This window comes from Magnolia sinica, chromosome 11, assembly GCF_029962835.1.
Source record: "Magnolia sinica isolate HGM2019 chromosome 11, MsV1, whole genome shotgun sequence".
In the NCBI taxonomy this organism is placed as follows: domain Eukaryota; kingdom Viridiplantae; phylum Streptophyta; class Magnoliopsida; order Magnoliales; family Magnoliaceae; genus Magnolia; species Magnolia sinica.
Genome location: NC_080583.1, coordinates 16,545,825 through 16,561,542, shown reverse-complemented (window position 1 = coordinate 16,561,542; position 15,718 = coordinate 16,545,825). Strand labels below are relative to the sequence as shown.

At 37.3% G+C, this 15,718-nt stretch overlaps 4 long non-coding RNA genes across 4 annotated transcripts in view; all 4 read right to left on the bottom strand.

Annotated features, from left to right (window-relative positions):
• LOC131218880 (uncharacterized) overlaps positions 1 to 4,455 on the bottom strand; it is a 43,466-nt gene extending 39,011 nt beyond the window's left edge. Inside the window, exon 1 of the long non-coding RNA XR_009157888.1 lies at positions 3,871 to 4,455. This is a non-coding gene — a long non-coding RNA (uncharacterized LOC131218880). The remainder of the gene's footprint in view (positions 1 to 3,870) is intronic.
• Positions 4,456 to 5,989: 1,534 nt separating this feature from the next.
• On the bottom strand, positions 5,990 to 7,130 carry LOC131218879 (uncharacterized). Its single transcript, XR_009157887.1, has 3 exons — positions 6,998 to 7,130; positions 6,638 to 6,923; positions 5,990 to 6,049 (listed from the first exon to the last, which is right to left on the bottom strand). It is a non-coding gene; the product is annotated as an uncharacterized LOC131218879 (long non-coding RNA).
• An 801-nt stretch (positions 7,131 to 7,931) lies between these two features.
• LOC131218878 (uncharacterized) lies at positions 7,932 to 8,981 on the bottom strand. The gene is made up of 3 exons (XR_009157886.1): positions 8,840 to 8,981; positions 8,059 to 8,133; positions 7,932 to 7,950 (listed from the first exon to the last, which is right to left on the bottom strand). It is a non-coding gene; the product is annotated as an uncharacterized LOC131218878 (long non-coding RNA).
• A 5,125-nt stretch (positions 8,982 to 14,106) lies between these two features.
• LOC131218273 (uncharacterized) lies at positions 14,107 to 14,973 on the bottom strand. Its single transcript, XR_009157595.1, has 2 exons — positions 14,379 to 14,973; positions 14,107 to 14,217 (listed from the first exon to the last, which is right to left on the bottom strand). It is a non-coding gene; the product is annotated as an uncharacterized LOC131218273 (long non-coding RNA).
• Positions 14,974 to 15,718: the final 745 nt, after the last annotated feature.

The window sequence follows — 15,718 nt, the reverse complement described above, 5'->3', positions numbered from 1 at the left end:
CCCAGGCATCATCGGCTGGATACTCCCCTGACAGTAAAACACATGGATTTTGTTGTAAACAAAGCAAATCCCATACATGCCCCATGAGAGATTCATGTATCTTACTTTGGATGCAGGTTGATGATAGAAATGCAGACAAGGAAGTTTCAAGCTAGCACATATGCCTGTGGCAGTTTGGATACAAGAGTGGGGGAGATGGGTTTGTGGTATGATGGAAACAGAAATACTAATTTTATCATTTCTGGATGGATGTGAGAAGGCGATCTCACCATCCAGTAGTATTTCATGAAGAGACTATTTTATTTGATAAGTTAGGATTTTTCCCTTCTCTCTTTCACTTGGTAGTACTGACATGCTCTACTAAAATGGCAAGGATTACGGTTACAGGCTTCTAAAAACGGCACAACCATAGGATGCTCAGGTTGAACAAATAGACAATGGCCTTCAATCGGAAATAATTGGACATTTGCTGAATAGTTGGCAACCAAACTGATGGGCCCATTGTGGATGAGCCATTAAAAAATCATGCCTTTGAACAACTTTAAATATTCAACTTTCGTAAATCCTAGGCGATTTGATTCAACATTGTTTATATATTAAACTTTTGTAAACTGCAAGAGATTGATTCAACATTCACTTCAATGACAAGCGCCGTTGAGGTTGCAGAAAATAAACAACATGTGTCATGAAAGCTTACAGGATATGGTGGGTTTGTTCATAGTTTCCTCGTATTCATGTGAGTTTGTTTGGAAGATATATCCAGATTTATCTATTGCATACCGATACATGCAGATTTTCTTTTCAGAAAAGTTACTTATATTGCCTGCTTATGCAACTAAATCTGCAATTTAAGAAAACAAAAGTCAATGTTTTAAATTCATTTTTCTGACATAATCAACACACCCAAACAATACATCATGACTTGAAGTGTATATTTAGAAGTAAGGAAATTACAATTTGGTCATTTCAGTTTACAAGTACAAATAATTGTAATTTGTTTTGACAACACATCCAAACATTCACATCAAAATAATAACAAACCATCCAAGTAAAATGATAAAATCCAACAACCAGCAATTAATGCATGAACTGAAAAAAAATTCAAGTAAAATGAAAAGAGGGTGTGAAAGACATTGTCCATCCTAGCGATTTATACATAAGAGCTTAACTATGTTATCAAAATCTATCTTGTCAAAAGGGTTCAAAATAGCATATGTTGACGCATGTACCTAGGTGAGGTTGAGGGTCGACAACCCAGCCCCAACCGAACACGACCCAGAGTTCAGGTTGGGCCAATCGTGTTCAAGTTGACCCAACTGAAGTTGTACACTTATGGTGCACACTTCATGGAACTGTATGAAAACACCCATTGTACAAGCATTTCTCTATAACAATATGACAAAGAAAAACTAGCAGTTTAATGAAAGAAAAGGTCTCACCCAAGAATACAAGCCACTGGTGTCCATAAAAAGCAAAGGGCCCAAAGCAATTCTGTTAGATAAGTCAATGAGACGAATGAACCCATTACCGGTATAACACAAATTTCCAAGCAAACATTTTAAAGGGCGCTACCTGATGAATGGCCTAGACAACATACCTATGCCACATTGGCATCTGTGTGTACCACTGAAAAAACACTCAATCCTATTCATGAGAATATTGTTCAACAATTCTCGCTCTTAAAACTTACCTTAGCAACAGTACCGAGAAAGAAGATGGCATGCCGTACAGTCGAGGGCTGGGAACGAAACGAGGAAGTAGGGTTTATACACACACACACACACACACACAGAGTGATATGCATGGACTGTTTTACATAGCGCCGGTGAAAGATGCACCCAAAGTGCCGAGTAAGCACGTGTTTGTTGTAGTGCTAGCTTGATCCAATCACGACTGGGCTAAACTTCTCAATCTGAGTCACTCAACTCAACTAATGCTCCATGTCAACTGACTCTACCAATAAACCATATATGTAAATTCTATTCATGACCATCTACATCAATTTTTATAACATAACCTATTAATACTTATTATAATTACTTGAATATTCTTATTAAATTGATAATAAAATATCGAGTCGAGTCAACCTGACCCATTTAGACATTGAGTCTGTTTTCTTGTTTATGAAGTATGGTCCACGCAATGTGTATGAGAGAGAGAGAGAGAGAGAGAGAGAGAGAGAGAGAGAGAGAGAACCTTTCAGCAAAATAAGCAAAAGGTGCCATGAAAATGGTAGCTATGGCTTCTCTGTAGACAACAAAGACCTTTGGACTCAGGTCTACGTGATGTTGCCTAAGTGAAAACTCTTTACAAACATAAGAAAAAAAATTTGAAATAAAAGTTCTACGAGCTACCAAATAAGGAAAACCAAATCTACATATGACAATTGCAGTCATTGTTAACATATTCATCTAAACAAAGTAGTCAAAACTGAAAACAGATCAACCAGTAATGAAATTGCGTTTTAATGTGGAAAATAAAGAGTAGACAGGTGAACCCCTTGAAATATTGTTCTGTTTGTTTCAAGTACTACTTTCAAGGAACAATATATTACTTTGGCTTTGTGAAAGCACTGCATCAAAAACCAATTTCACAGGGTGCCATTGTGCATGTATCCAGGTATCTGGTACAACATCGCGAAGTATATGCTATGTGGCTCCAATGAAGAAGTTCCATGTATCACAAATCAAATTGATATGAGTCAGTTGAAATAAACAAAAGCATCTCTGGATGGGAGAAGTTGACAAACAGAAGAGCATGTCCTGATTAGAAAGACTATTGCAAGATCAATCAACAATATGGGAGAAGCACCTGCATGACTTGTATGCAGCATTTAACTTTCTAGAAAATCAAAACTAATATAATAAAACAAGGAAATCCATTAATTCTCCTGATAAATCAACTAGGCACAAAACATTGACCACAATCTCAATATTCCTCGCATGAAATCCATTAATTCTCCTGATAAATCAAAACTGATATACTAAAACAAGGAACCAATTAAAGAAGTCAACAAAATTTCCACAGCTGGTAGAGGACTAAATATATCTAAATTCCAATGTTGCATACGCTTGTTATCATACAGCTTAGTATCTTTGTAATTGAGGATTGGATTAGTAAGGTCTCTAAATCACCTTTACTCCTTTAAAATAATAATAATAACAACAATGGAAATTTGGGGGAAAACAATCTTATTAGAGACATGCATGAAAAGACCCCATTCATGGCCACATCAGAGTAACAGTCTGGAACATGCAAAACGATCAAAACCAAAATCTATAGAAATTTGGGGGAAAACAGAAACTGAGTAAGGAAAATCATGGAAAACAGAAACCTTATACCTTTCAAACCTAGCATCTTCAGCATCCCCATTGAGAGAAAAGTGACAACTCTTCCCACAGGATATAAGACCAAGGAAAGCCATGCAACTGGCCTGACCTAGTGTCATTGCCCACAATGGGTCAAATGAATTATAAATAATCACTTCCCCTCACTTGTAGAAATTAGACAAAGTACACATTTGTATAAAAGAAATATATCGGTAAAAGAATGAACGTAGACAATTAGGACCAATGGTCCAAATCCAACTTACATGTAAGCGCACTTAATGAACTAAAGGGGCATTATATGATCCTCGAGTCATAACTTGTACAAGTGGGGCTCACTGGTTGATTTACAGTGGCATGAAGCTTGAAGCAAAGTAGCAAAATATTTAGGTGCAGGTGGAGATGTGCGTCTATTTCAAAAAGATGAGCTGTCACTACCTTTGACAAATCCTGTAATGGTCTTTAATACCAGTGATTTGCATGAAATATGCAAGACGAAGCATCAAGATCTTTGAGATGTTTCAGTTAAAAGGTTTCAAGTTACCTGTAGTTCCAGATGAGAAAAGGATATTCATAAATGCTTCCACAGGTTGTTCTACTGCAGTATAATCCTTAGCCCTGCAATTTTGAGGAGAAATATACACTTAGAACTCCAAAAAACAAAGTTAGACATGGCCTATAGTTGCATGAAGAAAGAAAGGAAGTGCTAACAGATTCACGTGCAGAAGTGAAGCAGCATCTATCTCAAATATTAGCAAGTATAAATGGCGAAGAAGCAGGAGCCAGAAAACAAGTCCATTGCTCAAGTTCAAAGCATGAGCAGCACATAGTAGAAGGAACCTGCAACTAAGATAATCTCTACTCTTTTTCCAACTTGAAGAGCTCCCGTACATCCCTTGTACCATTTCCCTAATTGAGATTTGGCAGTAATGATGAAACGTTACAAAACCATTTTAATAAAACCATTTCATCATCATCATCAATCTTGCCTTGCTATTTGGACTTTGGCTTTACGAATCTTGCTTCACCAATCGAGATTCAAAATGGGAATTCTCATGATTACTTGGCACAAGTCCAAAAATAAGCTGCCTGTTTAACATCAACCTCCCTCCTTTACCCAAGTTGGGGACAAACTGCCACATCAATACCAGGAGAAGTTTCGTATGAAATTCTTCGCAGATGCCAAATATCATCAACCAATATGGGTCTATGCATGTCCAAAAATAGTATGCATGTTTTAAAATAGTGAATGATCTTGACAAGATATAAATGTACGGAACCTTAAGAAATTAAATTAAGGACAGGAATGATCATGTATGACCAGCTTTACCTGGGATTCTACTTTTTTAATGCTTTTATAATTTTAATAAAAATTCATATATTTTGAAGGAAAATGCTTGTAAATTAATCCACAACATATTGTATTCAGGCAGTTTATTCCAAAAAAGAAATACCCATTTGGATATCTTATGATCATATGAATATGCAGTTTTTATGAATTTTCACATAACGTGCGTTGAAAATTTCATCTGTTTGGGCCATACCATGATCATCATCGGTGTACTGGTGACCCACCCAATGAGTGGATAAGTCCGATTTTTATCTATGATGATCACTATGGTCCATCAAAACTTTTGACCAGATCAGATGTTATACATGTATGACACTTAGGCAGAAAAGGATTGGCTATATGTAGAAGTTTGTGTACAGTCGCTGCATGGGTAGTGGATATTTTTAAGGATAAAATGACTGTAAGTTCCAGAAAAGGATTGGCTATATGTAGAAGTTTGTGACAACATTCAGGTGTGGTGACCAATGACTTGGTACATAAAAAGACTTTAATATGCAGTTCTAGCCATGGATTTGTGGCCTCTAAAGGAACGGTGAAGATTAAAAGATAGAGATATCATAGAATGCTCAGTCCGATTGAAATCTCACCACAGAAAACAGTGGTGATTAACCACTAAAAACATATTGGAAGCCACATAAGTTTTGGATCAAACTAATATTTATTTATTCCCCCCTTCATCCAATTCTTTGTGAGATTTAATAGAGTGTAAGGGTGCATAACATATAAGGAAGCATGCAATATGATTGTTCTTGGATGCATATGTGTGATCCATAGCTCGAGCTCTCCCATGCCAACACATCCATCTCCCATTTAGATATGTGTCTTTGCTCTCTTTATTTCTTGTCCTTGCTTCTCTCTGCTGTGAAAAAAAAAAAGAAAGAGGGACAGGTTCTGATCCATGTGATTTTTGCACTGTCACCCATCGAAGGTGATCACAACTGGCTTAGCCATGAAGATTGGATAAGGGTCTGATGTGTAGTGGAGACTAAGGCAAAACACAAACTGTAGTCCTTGTTACTATTTTCAAAACTTCAAAAAGAGTCAGCGTCTGTTGAAAGTTATTATCACACCAAGGTGATGATAAGTGGGCACCTTGATCGAAATCGCCTGAAACCAAACAAAGTGGGACACCACTTTCTCCCAAATTATTCCCTTTATGGAAAAAAAAAAGAAAAAGAAAAAGAAAACACTTAAAATTATTTAGTGTCAGACATCACTACAATACCCATTCAAAGTATCCAGGTAACAGTCTAAAACAAGCAGGCTTCTTACAGATCCAAAAGTAGTTTATTTAGCAAGCATGGTAAGCTTGCCAAATTGTTGGCCTAGTACCACCATTCCAGCAGTTATCATACTTCAAATAATCAATTCCCTGCAAAGTAGTTTATAAAACATTCCAATTAGTTTGGGTATTCTTAATTTTAATTATCAGAAATACACATCCTTTATTAGAAGTTTGAAAGATATTCATGTTTTCAAATGGACCGGACCAAAAAGGAGATCCAAGCAGAAGATAGCACATCATAGATTCCCTGATTAGGGACACAATGTTAGGCAGAAATGGACATAATAGAAATTAACTTATATAAGCTTTTCAAAGTTTTCCATTTGTTTTTAAAATTGCAGCCCACATGATGAGTGGAGCAGCCTATTTTAGGCCAGGGTACCTACATAGTGGGATCCACCTAATGAACAGATCGAGTATCACACCTGGCCACTGATACATGTGCACATAGGTGGGATGCCTTATGCATGTTCGTGGGCTTGGCAAACATTTGAACATTAATATATTACTGGTAATTCAAATCAAACCTTTAAAACTGTGGACAATGTACATGGCAGTTGCAAGAACAACAGTCCCAATGCACAAGGTGTAAATCACAATAAAACAACTCATCCTAACATATTGAAGGGTAGAAATCGGTAAAATGCAATTTTCAAGGAATGGAGTCAAACGCACCTCAATGTATTTGAATTGTTATTCGACATTCCTGATGACAAAACTACATTCCAGGCACTTGAAGGTCCCTTGTAGAAGCTCTAGCTGGACCTCATTCGTCCGTGTCTATGGGAGATTGGAAAATGTGTGTGATGACAACGACAACCAGGGGTAACAAAAAAGTTTTGCTAAGGCACCTTGCAATTCTCATAAGTAGCTTTGACAATCTCCTTATTCAGCAATCTTGAATTAACTTTCTCCAAGAACTTCCAAGTACAGCTCATGAAAATTTGGCTCAATGCTTGCTCTGTCAAATATAATGTCCCAGTAAAGTAAAAATCACCTGATGAAACTAAAGGTTATTCATAAGATTTTTCTCACCTTTTCATCACCATATACTGAGCAAACCATGGATAGTACTGCTCTTTCAAGACATCAGTAAATTCTTTTACTTTCACATCCATATTTGAAGCTGAAATATTAATAATAACAAATAAAATCTTGTCCTTTATCTCTGATGCAGGTTCCTGCATGAAATAAACAACAAACTCAAAACTTTCAAAATACAATTGAGATAATACATGAATAGTCAAATAACATAGAGTAAGCACAAAACATACAGAGACGTGACTTTTGTCAATGCCACAAAGAACTATTTGCCAACATGCTAACTGTTATAAAAGAATTCAAAGAAAAAGATACAACAGTGAAAATCGTGAAAATAAAAAATAAAATTAGCTGATGTCAGAAGCATCATTTGAAGTAAGGAAGAACATACATACTGATGTCAGAAGCATCATTTGAAGTAAGGAAGAACATACATACTGATGTCAGAAGCATCATTTAAAAGCTAGGTGAGTCACTTGAATCGGTATTAAAATTAGCTGATTTCACGTATGATTTATGTGTAGACAGGATTCATGTAGGGTATAACATGCAGTGATTTCATTTTCTGCTGACGTGTCACTTCCATGAATAGGGAAGAACATACAATGAAGATCACTTGGAACAAAATTCTGAATAATCAGGTGGGGCGCACACATGCATTGAGCCAGACCATCCACTGTACATTGATTATGATGGTGTAGCATAACTAGTGAATGGATCGTTCTGGTTTTCTTGCCAGGTGATCTTTCTGATACAACCCACCTAGAACCACTCCAAGGCTGACCATGCCAGCCATATCAAAAGCCACTCCCAATTCATGAGGAAGAGCGCCTGATTGGTAATCACTTCAAATATGGCTAATGTAGCTTTTGTTTTACTGCTCCTATTACTTACACTTCCTTTCCCTCCAAAGCCTTTTCTGATTTTAACTTTTGAACTGCTTCTAGCTATTTTAAATTCTCAAATTACAAGATTATCAGAAAAAACAGTCAAGGTAAATTACCAAAGAAAAAGAAAATAAAAAAGGAAAAAAGAAAAGATGAGAAAAGTTGTACAAATGGAGGTGAACTTGGATTCTGTGTTAGAACGATGGCACTCCAGAAGGATTAGTTAGGCTTGAACCCAGATACCTGATGAGAGCTTCACATTAACAATTCCTTCATGTTTTTGCTTTTTCAAAGAAAGTCGGAGCACACACCACCTGTCATTGTATCTATAAAACTGAAATAAACAATTAAGCTAGGGAGCACAGGAACCTATAGTAGAACATGCTCTATACAATGTAATTTAAGGACACAATGAAAAAACCAGGGTCTCCAACAAAAGAACAGGGCAAGCATAAGGAAAGTATGAAACCCTTTCTCTTGGAAATACACTGGCATGGAGCTATGAAGCAAAACTGATAGTAACACATGACAAACACATGACAAAAGCAACAGGTGTCCACATTTGCAATTTCCTACAAACAGGAAAAATTGGAAAATCATGTCATCATAAAAAGCCACCTAAAGAATCCATTAATAAACCCTTGACTCTGTTAGCATGAATGGGCAGAACACGCAAAATTCAAATCAGAGTCAGTCAATTGCCATTGGTAACATAGGAAAGAAAATCAAGAGGAGAGATTGATCGCTTGGTCCCAACAAATGTAAGAAACAATCACATGAATTCAATAAACAGAATTTAGGGAAATCACAATCAAATGAAGAATTAAAAAAAATAATTTTCTAAAATCCAAACCCTAGTTCTTGATCTAGTAAATCCCCACCATAACCAGTCAAAATACCTTGCAAAGTGCGGAAAATAGATCTAAAACCCTAGGAAACAAGAGAGTACCTGGCCAGGGAAGAGATGAAGGGCAGGGGCTGCTGGCCACACCAGATTTGGAGATGATGCAAGTGAGAGAGAGAGAGAGAGAGAGAGAGAGAGAGAGAGATCGGGAGAGGGAGAGAGAGGCGCGAGATCTGGAGATGATGCAAGTGAGGGAGAGAGATCGGATTGAGAGTGGGGGAGAGAGATCGGGAGAGGGAGAGAGAGGCGCAAGATCTGGAGATGATGCAAGTGAGGGAGAGAGATCGGACTGAGAGAGGGGGAGAGAGATCGGGAGAGGGAGAGAGATCGAGAGGGGGGAGAGAGATCGGGAGAGGGAGAGAGAGGCGCGGGGTCTAGGAGCTAACTGATTCGAGCTAGTTTTGCACACAAAGAGAGAGAGAGAGAGAGAGAGAGAGAGAGAGAGAGAGAGAGGTAGGAAATAGGAGAGAGTTGTGCTAGGGCCGGTAGGTTTTTGTAAAAAAATACATCTATGCTAAGATATCCGTCAGGTAGGTCTTACATAGTGCTGATGAAAGAGAAGCGCAAATTCTGCGTATACCCGTTTTTGTTGTAGTGAAAGTGACATAGCAAAGTTGATATATTAAGCCAAAACTAAAAATAGGGCCTCAAAACTAGTTCCCTCACTCTATATGCAGTTGGCTGCTTGACACGGGAAAGAGGATGTGGGAATTCTCTAGTTGGCCTATCAACACATTAGAATTACCAAACCTTGTTGTGACCTCAAATGCACCTCAGGTTAGAATGGAAAAGTCTTGTAAGTGCAAAGCAAAGAATATAATATTATCTGAAGCAGAAAACTGCAGTTTATGTTTGCTTTATCATGTTTTCTAAAAATGTGATAGTGACAAATGAACAATATGGCATGTAGAAAAGGCACTTGCAGAATGCAGGTGAAATATAATGATAAGGTCGTGACTCTGATAATTTTAAGAGTATTGGATTTCTACTCAAACAACAAGACTTATGTCCAAGGCATTGTAAAGAATATGTGAAGTGGTACTTTCAGTGCCTCAGCCACATGCGTATGTCCTGAACAAGCATATGAATGGGTCAACAGATGAATTCCAGACTTAAATTGCACATAAAACAAAAATATTGACAATCTCCTATTCCAAGAAAAAAATTATGTAAGATATAAATCCACATTGGAAATTAGTGTAATGGATCTCAAAAAGGATTTGGTAGAAATCTCCCCAGAAATCATGTTGCAACTAAGCAAATAGCAAAAATCTAGAAATAAAACATATCATGTAAAATATGGATCATGAAGGATAGCTGCATAAGAAAGCTAAAAAAAATAAAAACATAAGCAACAACTTACATTATTCTTGTGCAAAGGTAGAAGTGAACAACCAAATTGTTGGTTGCATTCGACTAGCCTGTAGACAAAGACATCAAGGGGTATTAAATAACAGAGGATGTTTGTCTGAGTTGTAACACTAAAGAAGATTTGCATAGTTCCAATAATTGATATTAGCTAAAGCATCTTGATTGGCTTTTGCAAACAAGTTGCACTGAAAGAACCAGCTCTCACTCTATTAAGGAAAAAAAAAAAAAAACCGACAAAGCCACACTTTCTGAAAATAGAAATAGTGCCTAATGTTATTCTGGTAAATATTGTTGTGTACTAATACATGGTCAACATAATTGCATTTTACAATATTTCTGGGGATGTCAAGAGACCAGACCTATTCAAAATTTTGATTTCACATGGCTCGGCCTGGCTCATTGACAGCCCCAACCATTTCTAGCTTTTTCTTAAAAGTTAAAACTAGAGGTCGCTTTGGAATTAACCAAGCAGTATGGTTTTCTTACCTTTAACTTTTCAGAAAGCAAGGATCTTATAGTAGTTTTCGAAGAATGCAGAGTTATTCATAAAATATTTTGACCGTCTAGTTGTTGCCTGAAATGAGTTCATCTCATTTTTAATTAACTGTAAATTTTTTTATTTTTTATTAGACATATGGTGCTCTAATACATAGTGAGTTCACAATAACAATAATTCTATTTAAAATTCCTAATCTCTAAAATATAATTACTATTAATGAAATGAGATGAAATCATTTTTAGGCATGTAGCAAACAAGGTTGAAATTATTAACAGAATCTGTGGCCATAGATCAATCGACTTAACAGCCACGAATCTCAAATTTTTAGATTTTGGAATTCATTAAACTACACAATAGTACATTTCAAAAGCTTCAGGATTGATTCTTTTGAGTTCATGTTTGAATGCAATGAAACCATGATGACAAAACTTAATAAATGTAATGAACAAAGAATCACCTGAAAAGCATTCTAAGTGCTCCCCACCTTCACATAACCTGAAATATACAACAAATGAATCATGAGGATTCCAAACTACCATCTTTAGTTTACCCAATTCATTTATCAGATCTTAAATACCCACACAAAAAATCTATAGTGCCCGAATGATGAGCATGTGCCTATGTACAAATTTCTACAGTTCAATCGAGCTGAAATGTGTAATGTGAATGGTGGAGATTGATTAAAATCTACAATGAAATACCAAGGAAACTCTTATTTTTCACTACATCAATGAAGTTTAAAGCATAACCTATCATCCATAACTAACCGTCCTGACTGGGAATAGAAATAACCTGCCATTGGAAGTATAAAACACTCAAAAGTTTTTATGGATGGAGTCATAAAAGGTTCCTACTTACCTTGGTTTTCCAACATTTGCTTCGCCATTGTGGATGGTGTCAATCAATGCAATGTAGTTCCAGTTCTTGATGACATTGTACGGGTCATCATGGATCTCAACTTCGATAGTGTAGCCTTATCCAAATCTTCTTCACAAAATACAATTGCAATTAGAAAAGGGAAAAAAAAGGCAGAGTTAATGAGTTGTTTGCGAAAGCAGATATTTTCACAGATGCAGTTGGCTGATGAGATACCACAGATTGAGGAATCTATTAAGGTAGAGGCAATGAGTTGTTAGGGAAAGCAGAGATTTTTGTTTGCAATTATATATATAATCAATTGCTTAGATTCAAGCTTCAGGGTTAGTTTTCAGGTTTGTTTCTGAATTCTTTTACAAAGAGATGTCGTGTGCTTGTTGCTTCCATAAGGCCATATAGGGTGGTGATTGAATTACATAGCTGTTTGGATTGGTGGAATGATCACAGAGTGACTCAAGGTGACACCAAGTAATGTCTATTCCAAGTCAAGATTGCATGCATTTCCAACATGATGTATGTATAAAAAGTGGTATTATGAAATGGTGGCTCTTGAGTGCCAATTATAGGAGGTTTTAGGATCTGGTATGCATTATGTGCCATTTAGGAATGGTATGCAACATTAAAGAGATTCATCATCTCTGAAAAAATATTTTTCATTTTCCTTTGATAAGTATGAATAGAAAATTCCGATAGTAACAAGAAAAGATGATGTAGGACAATTAACCACTTACTCTAAAAGCTCGAACTGTTAGAGTATGGCGAATTAATCCCTTTATCTCATTGCCCAGGCCCCACGTCTCATGGGTTAGGCCCTCGGTCGAACCCCCCTCGTGGGCCCCAAATCACATGGGTACCGCCTCACACGAGCCACTCGAGTCACACGGGTGGGGCCCGCATCTCATAAGCCACCTGCCTCACACAGGTTGCCCACCCCGAGCGTGCCCCTGCATCTCACAGGCTACCCCACTCAAGCCCGATGTGAAAATCCCCCCGCATTAATTACCCCCGGTGAGGATTCTCGAACACGAGACCTCCCGCTCTGATACCAATTTGATGTAGGACAATTAACCACTGGCTCTAAAAGCTCGAATTCTTAAAGTATGGAAAATTAATCCCTTTATCTCATTGCTCAGGCCCCACATCTCATGGGTTAGGCCCTCGGTCGAACCCCCCTCATGGGCCCCAAATCACATGGGTACCGCCTCACACGAGCCACCTAAGTCACACGGGTGGGGCCTGCATCTCACCAGCCACTTGCCTCACACAGGTCACCCACCTCGAGTGTGCCCTGGATCTCACAGGCCACCCCACTCGAGCCCGGTGTGAAAATGCCCCCGCATTAAAAGGAGAAAGAAATTTTGAAGTTAGATGCAAGATCGAAGTAAATAATGTTATGTTTCAGAAAGATAATATTTTCAGAAAGCACAAGTTCACCAACAAGTGGAGAAACAATCAACTCATGAACTGACAAACCTTGCAGTAATGGAATCTTGAGTTGCATTCGTGAATCCATCCATTGCTAAGTTCAACAAACACAAGCCATAACCATAAGCCATAACCAAAAGGAGCATTTAGATGATACTCCACCAGTGACAAGGAGAGTGCAAACATACTCACCTGTCTAGCAATTCTACTGGTTGAATCAAGGGTCCTTGCTTGCTCATCTGCTGCTCCATATAGAAATACATGGACTACATGATTTGTATCAAGGAACATTAGCAAGTGGAATAAAAAGTTTAAAGAATTGTCTAGGAAAACAGGATTTAGAACGACTCATTCATAACATGGTCTTCTGCACACATAGCAATCCCTCATCGTTATTTGCTATAGACCTCCTTTCTGCAACATACTCAGCACCGGTCTTACCCATGGGATCTCTTCAGGGTTCCTAAACATTTCCACATAATCAAGCAAACTTTAGTGACATGAGATTTCAATTCAAGGCAAGAACATGTAAAATGAAGAAACTACAGAGATATAAGCCACCATCCGATTAGCTGGGTTAGGTCCAGTTGGATCAAACTCAACCCATTGACAACTTATAGGGGTAGGACAAGTTGTCTAGGGCTCAATCCTAGCCCAACCCATTTACTTAAAATTGTTAAGTCCACATAATTAGCAAAACTATGTATTCCACAAACAAACAAGACGAATGGATGAGATGAATTCAATCTGCAGTTGACGGTGATTAAACAAGAGAACTAAGCTGCATTTTCAATTGCTTCAATGCATTTTAACACAGTAGCCTTGTTTGACATTTCTCCCACACACTCCAAACCACTTAATAAGCTTCAATTCAAACTTGCCCAATTTCACCCAAAGAAAAAAAAAAAAAAAAAGAAAGAAAAAAGACCAAAGTGATCAAATATAAGGTGGGATACATATGTATCAGAAAATAAATTGTCATGTTGGATGCAGATATACTGTAATTAGAATGCTCTCCAACCAAAAAAGTAAGAGCCACTAATAGCTTAACAACCAAAATCCCATTACTTCCCAATTAAGCTACAACCATTTAATCTTAAAAGCCTTGCCTCAACAAGTAGACATGAAACAATAACAAATGTTACTGGATCATATGAATCATCCAATTACTTGAAAAGGTTAGTTATAATAAATTTTCCAAGTCAAACCAATGGGGCATCACTCATTTTTGGTCATCCCATGTGCTAATAACCTGCAACATCCAATAAATATTCAGTAACAAAAGTCAAAATAAACCAAATGCATTAGGACCCCAAAAATCTTCAATCCATCCAAAAGGCAGAGGCATCAAGTAAATCAACTAGCATTATGATCTCATCTTCAAACTCCGGTTAAAAAAATCAAACTCTTCACTTCAATAATACTTGCATTCTTCAGAGAAGATTTGGGGTTGCTTCTCAGCAATGGAATCTAGTAGTTATATGTCCTTGGCTACTTGCTCATCAACACTGCAAGTGAACATGGATTTTGTATTAAATTAACAATGACATTGACAAGTTAAAATCAAAGATACAAAAAACTGGGAGTGGGTTGTTCCTAAAAGGCAGACTTGCATAAAATCATCCACCAAAGAAATGAATATTTTACACCACCTTCAAGCAATTGATGAATGAAAAAATAAATAAATAAATAAAAAATCCCTCTATGCACTTCAATTACGCCCTGCAAAAACCAAAACAAGCTTAACTTAACCAAAACAAGTATATTGTGCAGTTCACAATTGCTAAGTCACAATCCCAAGATTAGATTGGTTGAACAATCCTAATCTCTGATTCACAGACATTTGTTTGCCAAAATAGGACATTTGGAGATTTTCTATTTTCACACCAATACTCCCAGGTCAGTCACTAATCTTTATTTGAATTTCTTTTTCTTTATTTATTTACATCACCATCATCATCATCCTAGCCTCATCCCACCATTTTGGGGTTGGCTGTATGATCATGCTTTGTCAATCATATACCATACAGAAATTCTCATAATTTCATAGCTAAAGTTTTATATCTGTGGTCTCCTTGTGTAATCGTGCTTTGGTCCATGGTGTAGGCATAGTGATGTGCTCCATGCCTCCTCACCAGTAGTAGGTCCTAAAGAGCCTTAGCCCCCTATAGTTTCTGGCCTGATTCTTTCTCCTCACTAGGGCAAGTGTTTTAAGCATGATGGGAGAATAAAAGAGATGCATGTTTGTACTGTACAAGTACAGATAAACAAGACATGAAAACAAAACCATTAAAAAAAGATCTACCAAACCATTAAGAAAAACAAACATAAAAATTACACACATTTGTTTCAGGAATTTCGTCAAACATGTGACATGCTTATAGCTCAAATTCTATACAAGCATGCTTTGTGTAAGAAATAAGTGGCCTGAAAAATCCTAAATCTAGTGAAGTAAAAAAATAAATCCATTACTGATTAAAAGAGAGAGGAAAAAAATCACCTAACCAGTCTCTTCGGTTCAGGTATATAACTGCAGAGTTGGAATGTGAATAAGGTTTTAGAAGATTTAGAGAAATCAACTAAAATCTCTAGGGTTTTGAAAGATTTGGAGAAATCGGGAGATGCATGAGAGGAATGAGGTGCAGAGAGAGAGAGAGAGAGAGAGAGAGAGAGAGAGAGAGAGAGAGAGAGAGAGAGAGGAGAGAGAGGATCGGGGAGGAGAAAGGGAGGGAGGGAGGGATGGAAGGATAGGG